Source organism: Vicia villosa, linkage group LG2 (assembly GCF_029867415.1).
Source record: "Vicia villosa cultivar HV-30 ecotype Madison, WI linkage group LG2, Vvil1.0, whole genome shotgun sequence".
Lineage (NCBI taxonomy): Eukaryota > Viridiplantae > Streptophyta > Magnoliopsida > Fabales > Fabaceae > Vicia > Vicia villosa.
In genome coordinates, this window is record NC_081181.1 from 95459517 (window position 1) to 95472991 (window position 13475).

Here is a 13475-nt window from a genome sequence, read left to right on the forward strand (position 1 = left end):
ACCCTCCTAAAAACTTCTATGGTGATCACCGCTCCTATGCCTATTCATGACAAGACTGATTAATGTCAAGACGGGCGAACTTTTGGATCATTAGATCTACTCTCGCTTGCAAGTCTCTTTTCTGTTTGTTTAAACATTTGACTCATGATAGACATTATCCGTTCTAATAATCATCATCAGTGCATTGCATATGTTGTCTTGAATAAATTATTTCGCTATCACTCATTTTAAATTATGTATTTACTTTGCATATGTTTTGTGATATTTAACTCCTGCTAAGCTATAAGCCTTTTAAGGGAGGATGACGAAAATGATACCGCAACCTTATACAGTATGCTTTTGAACGGACTATGTTGACGATGTGCAGGCATTGTTTCAATTCCTAAACAGTGGAGATATAAGGATGATAATCCCTCGTAAACCCTTGTGAGCCTAAGGAGTAGAAGTTTTTTTATGCAATTTAAAACCCTTAATCATAACCTAGGGCAGAGTAGTTACTCAGTTAACTCAATTATGCTAGCCGTTGTCTACACAAATAATGATGGATTCTCGCAACCATTAAGTCAGGCAGTCAATATCAACCAAAAAGAAAAATTGTTAAGTCAAAACCTATGAAGGAGACTTATCAAAAATCGAAACATCCCGCTGACTGTAATCTCAAAACAAACAGTTCAAGCAAAAGTTAGGGGCAACAAAATCAAAGAAGAGGCCGCTACAAATCCTCGACAAAAGAAAACATTTCAAAAGAGGTCATTACAAATCCTCGACAAAAAGAAAGTATTACAAAAAAGGGATGACTGTCTGTCCAAATAAACTCCCGTTGCTTAAACCATCATCAAATGTCAAAGTTGCGACTTCAAAGCTCTTAAACGCAGAATTAACTGAGCATAGGATCGAAGAACATCACGAAGATTGGGATGGGTACAAATAAATTTTGAGCCTTTATCCTTTGTTTCTTAAACCGTGAACCAAGCCACGATACAACCCTTGAAAGTCCTAACTGAAGCATGGTTAGCTCGAAAGCATACTGTTACAGCCACCAAAAAAGGTATCCTGACTCCTTAAGGTTTACCACAAATGCTGAGTTAATACTTCATTTTTTACAAACATCACGTTTTTTATAAACATCATGCTTTTACATATCCAGTTTTAATGTTTTTCAACAAACTCAAGACAGACATATGCATTGCATCTCATGAATTCATTATTAAACATATTTTGCTACATAATTTCAAATGTTAGCATCAGAAAGAATCTGCACAGGGTACGACTAATGACTAATAGTCATCCCGACAAACGAAACTATTTCAGCAGCAACATCCCTTATAACTGACTCAGTTGACTAGAAGTCAATGAATACAAGGGGCATGACATGCTTTGTCCAATCAATCTGGGGCAATCCAGTCAAGATTCCAAGAATCTCTCAAAAACCAAACAGTCAAAGGCATACATCCCAAGTGGGTTTCAAACTATTTCTCGATCAATATGGGGAAATCAAGTCAAGATTCCGATAATCTCTCAAGGATGCCAAAACAATCAGGGGCATGCATCCAGGTAGATCTGAAGCCACTTCCCAATTAACATGGGACATTGTCCTAGGCCTATGATTACTAGGGGCATGTCGCCCATAGTGCACATCTCGTCAAGTCCTCGCGAGGCGAATCTTTCCAAAGTCCCTACTATCAGGGGCGAATCTATGCAAGTCCAGTTTGACATCTTGATCAATACCCAGTGGTGTGTCCTAATCAATATAAGTCCAGGAACAGCAAGAGCTATAAATCACTGGGGGCAATATTCAAAGCATTCATACCTTCCCACAAAGCCGGTTACACAGGATCATATCCCCACAGAGTAATCATTAAGAAGATATCTTCAAATGCTCTCGTCCCGACAAAAACATGGCTCCCCAACAGAGGTTACATCTTCAACACTACCGGTTCTCCAACACGTTGCTCTTCTCCAACATGGTTTACTAGTATCTTTTATCCCCAGTCAGGGTACATCAAATTACTACTCATCCCCAAGCAGAAATCATAAATCTCCAGCTGAGCATCTTCAAGACAAGATCAGACAATAAAATCACAAAGACATATTTATTTTCTCAAACAAGACAACATAAATCACATACATATTCATACATTCCATGCGGTTATAATTCATACATAACATACAAAGTGCCCCATTTATTTTGAGGACTCCATCCCATTCATTACATGCATCATAAATATTGCATAAAAAACTGACAATATGTGACAGGTACATTACAAAGATTCGAATCTTATTCAAAGCAAAGCCTAACGCACGACCTTCCAGACATCTACGAATGCAAATTGGATTAGTCTAACGTACGACTTATCCTTCAGCCTAACGCACGACCTTCCAGACATCTACGGATGCAAATTGGATTAGTCTGACGTACGACACATCCTTCAACCTAACACACGGTTTTCCAGACATCTACGGATGCAAATTGGATTAGTTTAACACACGACTCATCCTTCAACCTAACGCACGGTTTTCCAGACATCTACGGATGCAAATTGGGTAGTCTAACACACGACTTATCCTTCAACCTAACGCACGGTTTTCCAGACATCTACGGATGCAAATTGGGTAGTCTAACGCATGACTCATCCTTCAACCTAACGCACGGTTTTCCAGACATCTACGGATGCAAATAGGATTAGTCTAACGCACGACTCATCCTTCAACCTAATGCACGGTTTTCCAGACATCTACGGATGCAAATTGGGTAGTCTAACGCACGACTTATCCTTCAACCTAACGCACGGTTTTCTAGACATTTACGGATGCAAATTGGATCTGATCTGACGTACGACACATCCTTCAGCCTAACGCACAGTTTTTCAGACATCTGCTGATGCAAACTAGACCCAGTCTAAAGTACGACTCAACCTAAGTCTATTCTCCAGAAACGGTCTGACGTACGACGTATTCTGACTCGCAAGTATATCAAGTTGGATGGCATCTTTAAGCCCATCTCAATCATACATCTTCGCCAAACACCTGGATGGCATCTTCAAGCCCATCTCCGACAAAAGTCCCCACTTCAGCTAGGGCAAATTTCTTGGGTATTCTAGTGTTCAATCCTCTTCTACCCGCAGATTCCGACAGGCACACATACCAGTCTACATCTTCAGATATAAGAAAATTGAACAGGGGCAGCTGTCATACCCCAAAATTTGCCCATACTATTTCTCTTGCTCAAACTCAAAGTTAAGGCACAATGCTCAGAAACACCCCCTCCTAAACAAGGTTCAAAGAACTAGGGTTTTGTTGTTCTAGAAGAAATCAATGGATCAAAGGCTCAAATAAATCTCATATGGCTTATGATGTTTCAAATTACCTCCATGACAAATTTCAGGTCTCAGTTCAAAAGATTGATCACTCAATTGCTCAGAAAGTCAACAGTCGACTGGTTGGACCTAAAAGTCAATTGTGGTCAAAATACAGTCAAAACTCCTGATTTTTTTGTCAACATCCTTATTTTGAAGTATCATTCACCATTTGATCAAGAATTGATCATGGTTCATCAAGGAAAGACCAAAAATCAACAAATTCAAAAGTTTCTAAATTAGGGTTTTTGACCTAAAGTTAATTGAACTTTGACCAGCCATAACTTTCACATGGAACATCAAAAATTTCCCATCTAAAGCAAAATTTGAAGGAAATTGAATTCTCTACAACTTTGTCTCTCACATGCCAAGTCTAAAAATGCTTCATTTAAGAGATATGACTTAAAACATTATAGATCCTTTTGAAAATCATCCAAAAGTCATCTTTTTCAAAAGAGCATACAAGGAGCATGGAAAACTATTTTGACATGAGACTAAAGACATTGGTTAGAGGACTCTTCAAGGTTTCTAAAAAGTCCAAGAACACTAAAAAATTTGGAAAATTGAGAAAATTATAAGATGTGAAAGTTGAGCAATTTTCAGGATGTGTGCATAGAGAAATATGGTCCAAAATGTTTTTTTTCCTAAATGGGCTTGATTTCTTTTTGTCCTAACATCATCTTAAGCCCATCCACGGCCATGGAATACATCTTTTATATTTTTATTGTTTTTATTTATTATTTTATAGATTTTATCCATTAAAATCATAATTTAATTAAATAAAATCATAAAATAATAAGAGATTTGATTTGGCTCAAGAATTGACTCATTTAAATGTCAAATATATTTCACAAAAAGAATCCAAATTCGTTCTAGCTTGTTCATGGAGAAAATCTCCAAAAATAGAAATTTTAGTGAAAATTTTCAATTAAAGATACAAACCTCCAATCATGGATTTTGTTCCAAAATAGGTTGACCTAAATCCTCCTCTATATAAAGACAACAACAATTCAGAAATAGGGGACGAAAATTGGTGAAGGAACTAGGGTTCCAAAGTTTACAAAATTCAAAGAAAACTAGGGCAAGGGAGATCTTTAGTAGCAAGCACTTTCAAGGCAAACCAATGTCATATTCTTTTTCCCGAGGTAATTCTGAGTAGGTAAGGGTTAATACACCATCAACACATCACGTAAGTATCATATTATGTGTCATTCATATATACTCAAAGTTGTGATTATCGAATTTCGTTATCTAATGTGTTTCCATGAGCTTTGTTGCTCCTAACGTGTTTGTGGCAGTGCTTATGGTGGTATAGAGTCATCGTCCCAAAGCTTTCACGTGAGGATGCCAAGTTGCCATGATTAGGGCACAAAAGAAAAGCTTTTCGTTTTCCATGTCCAAGGGCGATCCAGGCCAAAATAATTGCCCTATTGCATTCCTGGCGTGTTATTTAGCGGACCTGGGTTAAATAGACACCTTGCTTCGTTGATTTCTTATGTGTTTCAAAGTGCAGGTTTCATGGATGCTGAACCAAAGAAAATTCGCAGGAAATCCAACAAAATCCGCAGGAAATTCCGCGGATAAATCCGCAGCAAATTCCACAGCGACGGAGGAAGAAGACGCTGACGTGGAGCTTGGACCTTTGACCATCACGCGTGTTAATCCTCCATTCGCTGGTCAACCTTTCAGACCCTCTCCCTGGCATTTGATTGGTTTTTCGCTGGTCATGTGGGCCCAGTGTTTGTTTTTCGTTTGAATTTCAATATAAAAATTAATTTGTTTATTTAATTGTTTTGTTAAGAGTTACTAACAACCAATGACAACAGATTAGTTGACTAGGCGTGTATAGTGCAATCCCAATCACCTGGGTTCGATACCCAGTGTGGCTGTCATACCCCAAAATTTGCCCACAGTATTTCTCTTATTCAAGCTTCAAGTCCATATGCAAAAGCTCATAGACACACTCTCCCATACAAGGCCCTGAACTAGGATTTAGGTCAGGCAAAAGAAAATCATTGAATCAATGGCTCAAGGTGGTTCCATAGGGTCACCAACATCCTAAAGAATCTCCCTGTAAAGTTTCAAGTCAAACAGAGCAAATTTAGTCCCTCAAATCCTGATTAGGTCAACAGTCGACTCTCAAGGGCAAAACAGTCATTTCAAGTCAATATACAGTCAAAACTCAAGATATTTGGTCAACAACATCCTCATAACCCTAAAATCATCATTTGATCAAGGGTTGATCATGATGATACAAGGAAAGATCAGAACAGTCAAAAGTCAAAAGTTACTATTTTGGGCATGAACTGAAAAAGTCAACCAAACTTTGGAAATTCACCAAATATTCATACTTCATCAGAAAAATTCCCACCAAAGCTCATTTTAAAGGGAATTCATTCCTCTATCCAATAGTACAAGAATCAAAGCTCATAGGTCAATGGATTAAGAGATATGGCTTCATACATTATAGGTCCTTTTCAAAAGTCAACAAAAAGACATGTTTTTCAAAAGGTCATAAAATAAGAATGGAAAATGATCTTGATATGAGACCAAAGACACTGGTTAGAGGACTCCCTAAGGTTTCCAAAATGTCTTAGAACACCTCCATACCTCAAAAATTGAGGGAGATACACCTTGTCAAAGTTGGACTATTTTGTGAGGAAAATGTGAAGAGAAAAGGTCACAAAATCTAAAATCTTCCAAATGGGCCTATGTTCTACTAATCCAATCTTCACTTCGAGCCCATGCACGCCCTATGATGAGATCCTTTTTATTTTTAAGCTTTTATTATTTATTATATGGTTTTTATTATTTTAAATCATAAATTAAATACATAAAATCATAAAAAATAGATAGAGATCTTATTTTGCTCCAATCCCAATCAAATATATTACATTAATGACAAAAATTTCGTGGTCTTGAGAGCTTGAGTGAAAAATATTGGATTTGGACTTATTTAGAAAGGATTAAAATATATTTCCAATCAAATTTTCCAAAACTTGCAAAACAAGATTCAACAAGATTCTTCTCAATTTTGTTAACCTAAAACCTTCTCATATAAATTCATAACACAACCAAACCCTTGGGGGGGGGATTTTTTCTGCAGCAAGAAACCTCAAGCACGAGTCAAGAAAATTCAAAAAAAACTCAAACTCCAAAACTGAGATTAGAGCCAATTCAAGTGTTGCAATCAGTCAAGACTTGTTCCCTGATCATCACTGGACAATTCTCGATCATCTTCAAGCCGTAAAGCATCAGGAATCACCCTCGATTTGCCACGGTTTGTCAATTCAAAACTTGATTTGATTTGCATCATACAAGCATCATTGATCATATTTAATTGTATATATGTGCTTATTATCATCTAATGACCGATTCTGGAAATTTTGAGACATTATTATGCTGTCGCGAACGATTTTCCATATTAGGGTTTTTTGGGAGTTTTTAGGGCTTTCTTATACAGGTCCCGTTTGGTCCAATTAAGGACGTGATCAAATTCGTGAGATCCATACGAACCTGTCGGACCCCTCGCGAAATTTTTTTGTGTACGTTTGCACCCATTCGCTATTTTCAGGTGATGCTTTTATAGCGCTTCTGTAAACAAGCGCTGTAAAAAGATGTTGCTGAAGCTTCCCAAGGTTGAAGATGAAGACGTGTCGTCTTCGTACTGGTCAGAAAACGCGCGCGCAACTTTTGAATCCTGGAGGGTCTGGTGCGTTAAGAAACACGTGGGTCAGTGTTCCCTCACCACTTCAACCGTACGATTGACTCACATCCAGATCCAACGCGCCAAGATGCGAAGGCTCACCATAGACCACGCGCGCGCGCCACACATGATCCCAGCTAAGTTTTTTGCAAATTTTTTTTATTTTTAATTATATAACATGCTTTTGTTTTATTTTATATATATATATATATATATTTTGTTTTATATAAAACTTATTTTATATATATAAAATTATATGGAAATATTGTATAAAACTCTTTTACTTGCCTTATTATTTAATTTAGTTATTTATTTATTTTAATTAATAAATTCACATATAATTCTTAAATAACTTTAATTTATTTTTAAAATCTTAAAAAATTCATAATGAATTTATTTAAACTCCAAATAATTCATAAAAAATGTTTTTTGCCTGATTTTATTTTCTTTATTCGATTTAATTAATTAGGTTGAAAACCAATAATTAATTTAATTGGTTTTGTTTATTTTATTAACCTTGATTAACTTGTGCCCTAATCAGGGTTTACGAAGATCATGCCCTACACTGAATGTTTTCGCCTCGCCTTTTCAGGGTTAGCAATATGATTAATTCCGACTACGCGCCTGACTCGAAAACCCAGAGTTAAGTAATTTTATTTAATTCAATTTAAATTTCATTTAGTTTATCTTAATATTAGGGTTTGTTTTGCATTCATCTCTTCTGCCTTGCCTTTTTCAGGATCAACCCTAAAGGCGCCTTAGCAACCATATCAAATCAAATTCAAAAGCTAAGTATTATCTCGTATCTAATTCAAATAATCGTTTTTATTTTATTTTGTTTCCTTAATAAATTAGGGATAAAATTAAATATCAATGAACTGCCTATACACTCACGCCTTGTTTGTTTCTTTGCTCATTCCTAATGGTCAGAGTCGATGCTTCTGGCAAACCCTTGCCCTCAACCCTGTCAGGCAAATGCCAAGCTAAGTACCTTCTCCCTATTCTATTTTTAATTTATTATCCTATTTTCTTTTGTAGTTAATGAGGTTTGCCCTCGAATTTGATAATGCACTCACTATATGTTTTCTGTCTTGTCTTTTTCCTTTTCAGGGTTTATCGATTGCCAAAGTTACGTGGTTGGTAACCTAAACCTCATTTTATTTTATGCCTTTTATTATTATTACTTGTGTCAAACCCTGATAAGGGATCCGCTGGTTACAATTTCCCGCCCCCTTTATTGCTTTATATTATTGTGTGGTTAGTAATTTAGGGAGTGCAAGATTGTAATTAACCTAGAATCACTAATTTACAAGATAATATATTGAATTAACCACGTGATTGTTGCACACACGCACCCTTTTGGGGTAACCTCTCTGTTGCCTTGTTGCCTGTTGCCTGTTGCCTTTGTGTTTTTGCAGAATAAGCTATGTCCCTCGAATTTGAGGATACCTCAGCCATGTTGCCTCGATAAAAAGGTCACGACCCTAAATGATGCTGCCTTCGATACACAATTATGACCTCGACCCTCGGAAGTTGCCTACGAAAAAAGGCTGAGGTATCTTCTGGCTGCCTACGAATAAGGCTTATTCTGATCCTTACTTTAGACTACCTGCCCTCCTATGGCATGGGACAGTCTTATGGCAAAGGATGCTTCGATGACCCTTCAACCTCCAAACGAAAGGCTTCCTGCCCTCTTATGGCAAGGATAGACCCTTTCATTCTGAAAGGCTAAAAAGAGACCTATCATCTGAGTTTAAGGTAATTGCCCCTAATTGCCTTGCAATGCTCATCTTTAATATTCTTTCTCACAATTCTTCAAAAACTGGCTACGCTCATTTACGAGCTAAAGTCCACTTTTTTTTTTCTTTCATCTACTTTTTCTAAAGACAAACGAGCAAGCAAAGCAATTAAGAGCCCATGGAAAACCATGGATGCAAAGGGTGCCTTACACCTTCCCTTTGCATAAATTACCCCCCGAACTTAGATTTCTTTAAAAGGTTTTTTCTGTTTCTTTTAGCCTTTCTGAATTTGTTTGGATAAAATAAAAGTCGGTGGCGACTCATGCTTAACCGCGACATTTCGATCGATAAAAAGTCAGTTCATCGTATTACAGAACTGGCGACTCTGCTGGGGATAAATTTTCGATAAAAGAGGGGTTACCTTAAAAGTTTAGGATTCATTTAAATGTTTTCTATTGTTTGCTTTGTTTGATTTAATTTTGCAGGGCTGTTTTGGGTATTCTGTTGTGTGAAAGATCCTAACCCGGATCTGAGTACCTTAGGTATATGGCATGAGATCAAGGAGACTGCACAGCGTATACTGATGTGGTTGATCTGATGGCCATCGTTAGTGTGACACATTGGTTTGTCCTGGTGTTCCTTGGGATCCGACCTGAGGAAATGCTTGGCTGCCGCGTGGTGTCATTAAGCACTAATTTGCCCTTAGAACCTTAGTCGAACTTGACTTTGGCCTATTAGAAAGTAGCGAGATGGCCGGCTTTGGTTCAGACCGAAGTTGGTTGATACTCGAAGCTACACTCATATGGACTGGACTTTCAGGACCTTTTCGGTTGGCGATTCGATTGCCGAACTGAGATAAGCGCCTTCGAGAAAGGTCAATGATATGAGCTCCCTAGAACCCGATCTTTATATAGGACAGGTTTGAACCGACTAAACTTCAGGGGGAGGGTACATACCTTTTGACCACGTGCAAGCCTAACCATAAGGCAAAATTGTGTGACTTGTGTGACTTGCGTGACTTGTTCGTGTTTGCTACTAACTTTCGTTTCCTTGCAGGTTTTGTTAAAAGGACTTGTTTGTCCTTACTACCCCACACTATGCCTAATGAACTGCATTTGCATAACTTCATGACATCATGACATCATAAGCATAACATGATTTAACTGACCCTTTCAAGGATCTTAGGGATTTAGGGCGCACTATTTCAGGTGCTCTTATCAAGGACTGAATCCCTAATCAAGGGGCAAGAGGATTTATTTTCCTCAAGCCGCATGCCTTCCAATTCAAAGACTCAGTACCTATCAAGGGGCAAGAGGATTTATTTTCCTCTAGCCATGTATCTTCAAATTCAGAAGTGTCCCGAATCAGAGGCGATGACCCACTCGATATGGTGAGCTTGATTCTCAAAGAAAGACGTTCAGAGACAAAGTTCAGATTTCTTCAAATAAGGACGCGGCCAAATCATTTTCTAATGTTGCTAACTAAATGCCTAAAGATCCTTGAAAGTATTGCATTTGCATTCATAACATCGCATAACAGGTTTCTTACCACAGGTTTCTCACCTCCTCGCTGTTTATTTCAGCATCATGAATCTCGAGCAATCAGTCAAAAATCTTCAGGCTCAGAATAACCAGTTCCAGAAAATAATTTTTCATTTGGCAAAGGGGCAAGAAGAATTGAAAGCACTTCTGATAGAGAAAGAGAAGAATCAATATAAGCATCAAGGTGGTCAAGATAATCAGAAATCCAAACCTAAGCGGTCATTCACTCCGTTACCCATGCCGCTGTCTCAAGCTCTGCAACAACTGCTCAATCAGAACTTGATAACTCTATTGCCTCCATATTCATGCCCTACTAATCCCTCTCCTGGGTATAAGTATCATGCGAGATGTGCTTATCATTCAAACAGTCCTGGTCATGATACAGAGGATTGTGGACCGTTGAAGCACATGATCCAAGACCTCATTGATTGCAAGATCATTGACTTCAATTCACCTGAGAAACCTCATATGGCCAATACTGGGTACAATCGGAGGGGTCGCAATGAACCCAACCAATCTGTGGGGACAGTTCTGACCTCTACACTAGCTCCGCAACAAAGACGCAAGTCAGATACATCTAAACGTCAGTTTACAAAGATCAACATGTCACTGGCTCAAGCATTACAACATTTGCTGAGAGAGAACTTGATTACTTTAAGGGATCCTCCTGTAAAGCCTAACACTTCCGCCCCTAGCTACAAGCCCAATGCGAGGTGCGCATATCACTCCAATAGCCCTGGGCATGATACGAATGATTGTTGGCCATTGAAGAACAAGATTCAAGACATGATCGATGCTGGTGAAATTGAATTCTATCATCCCAAGACTCCTGTGGTGATCACTACTCTTATGCCTAATCACAAAAAGATTGATTAATACCTAGAAGGATGAACTTTTTAGATCATTAGATTTACTTTCATTTGCAATTTCTATTCTGTTTGTTTAAACACTCCAATTATGATAGACATTATTTGTTTTAATAATCATCATCAGTGCATTGCATATGTTTGTCTTGAATAAATTATTTCGCTATCACTCCCTTTAAATTATGTCGTTACTCTGCATATGTTTTGTGATACTCAACTCCTGCTAAGCTGTAAGCCTTTTAAGGGAGGATGACGAAAACGATACCGCAACCTCATACAGTATGCTTTTGAACGGACTATGTTGACGATGTACAGGCATTGTTTCAATTCCTAAACAGTGGAGATATAAGGATGTTAATCCCTAGTCAACCCCTTTTGAGCCTAAGAAGTAGAAGTTTCTTTCTTGTACTAATTAAAACCCTTGATCATAACCTGGGGCAGGGTAGTTCTCAGTTTAATTTGGTTGTGCATTCTATTTTAAGAGAATCACTCAGTACACCTTTCAACAAGGATTTCAATCACAAGCATTCGTCCGCACACATCAAAGGAGTGTTGGAGATGTCAATGAAAAGACAATGATGGTTCATCAATCATCAAACAAGGCAGTCAATATCTTTCAAAAGGGAAAAAATGAAAAAACATATACACCAAGAAAAGCCTGCTAACTCAAAAATCAAAAAGGTGACTTAGGCAAAAATCAAGGCATCCCGCTGACTGTAATCTAAAAAGAAAAAAATAGTTCAGGCAAAAGTTAGGGATATCAACAAGATGAAAAAAGAAGTCAATAAATTATTGAACAACTCAAAGTTGTGACTACCAAAAGGAAGAAGTGACTGCCATCTCAAAAGTTATCTTTGCTTGTGAACCATCATCAGTATCAAAGGTGCAAATCCAAAAGTCTCTTGGAACCTGAATGCATAAGTTTGATTTAGCTGAGCTTAGGACTGAAGATCATCACGAAGAGGGGTGGGTACAATAAACTTTGAGCCATTATCCTTTGTTTCTTAAAACCGTGAACCAAGCCACGTTACAACCCTTGAAAGTCCTAATTGAAGCATGGTTAGTTCGAAAGCATACTGTCACCAAAAAGGTATCCTGACTCCTTAAGGTTTACCAAAAATACCGAGTTGATATCACGTTTCTACAAACATCACGTTGTCACAAATATCATGTTTTTACAAATATCATGTTTTTTTACAAACATCACACGTTTACATCTTTGGTTTTAATGTTTTTCAAAAAAACTCAAGACAAACGTATGCATTGCATCTCATGAATTCATTATTAAACATATTCTGCTACATAATTTCAAATGTTAGCATCAGAAAGAACTTGCACAGGGTACAACTAATGACTAGAAAGTTATCCCGATAGGCAACGTCTCCTACATATACAAGGGGCATGACACGTTTCTCCCAATCAATCTGGGGCAATCAAGTCAATATTCGAAGAATCTCTCAAATGCCAAAAAGTCAAAAGCATACATCCCAAGCGGAAGTCAAACTATTTCCCGGTCAATCTGGGGAAATCAAGTCAAGATTCCGAGAATCTCTCAAAGATGCCAAAAACAATCAGGGGCATGCATCCAAATAAATCTTAAGCTATTTCCAATCAATATGGGGCATTGTCCTGGACCAATGGTTACTAAGGGGCATGTCGCCCATGGTTCATATCTCATAAAGTCCTCGCGAGACGAATCTTTCCAAAGTTCCTACTAACCAGGGCAAATCTATACAAGTCCAGCTTGACATCTTGATCAACATTCAGTGGCGTGCCCTAATTAAAGTCCAGGAACGACAGGTACTATAATACTAGGGGCAACATTCAAGACATCCGCGTCTTCCCACAAAGCTGATTTCGCAAGATCATATCCCCACAAAGTAATCCCTAAGAAGATGTCTTCCAACACTCTTATCCCAACAAAGACATGGCTCCCCAACATAGTTCACATCTCTATTTCCTCTTATCCCCAATCAGGGCACATCAGGATCAAATCACTCACGCTACTTTCATCCCCAAGCGGTAATAAAAATCCCCAGCTGGATATCCTCGAACGGAAGACAGGAATTCTCAACACAATCACCTTGTCATCATCTCCCGCAACATACAGAGATTTATTTTCTCAACCAGCAATTGCTATACAAAGTTACCAATATGCTTCGACTATATAGTCCATCCATGCATTATTCATAATACATACATAACATACATCATTCTCGTTTATTTCGAGAACCTCATTCACATTACATACATAACATACAACATTC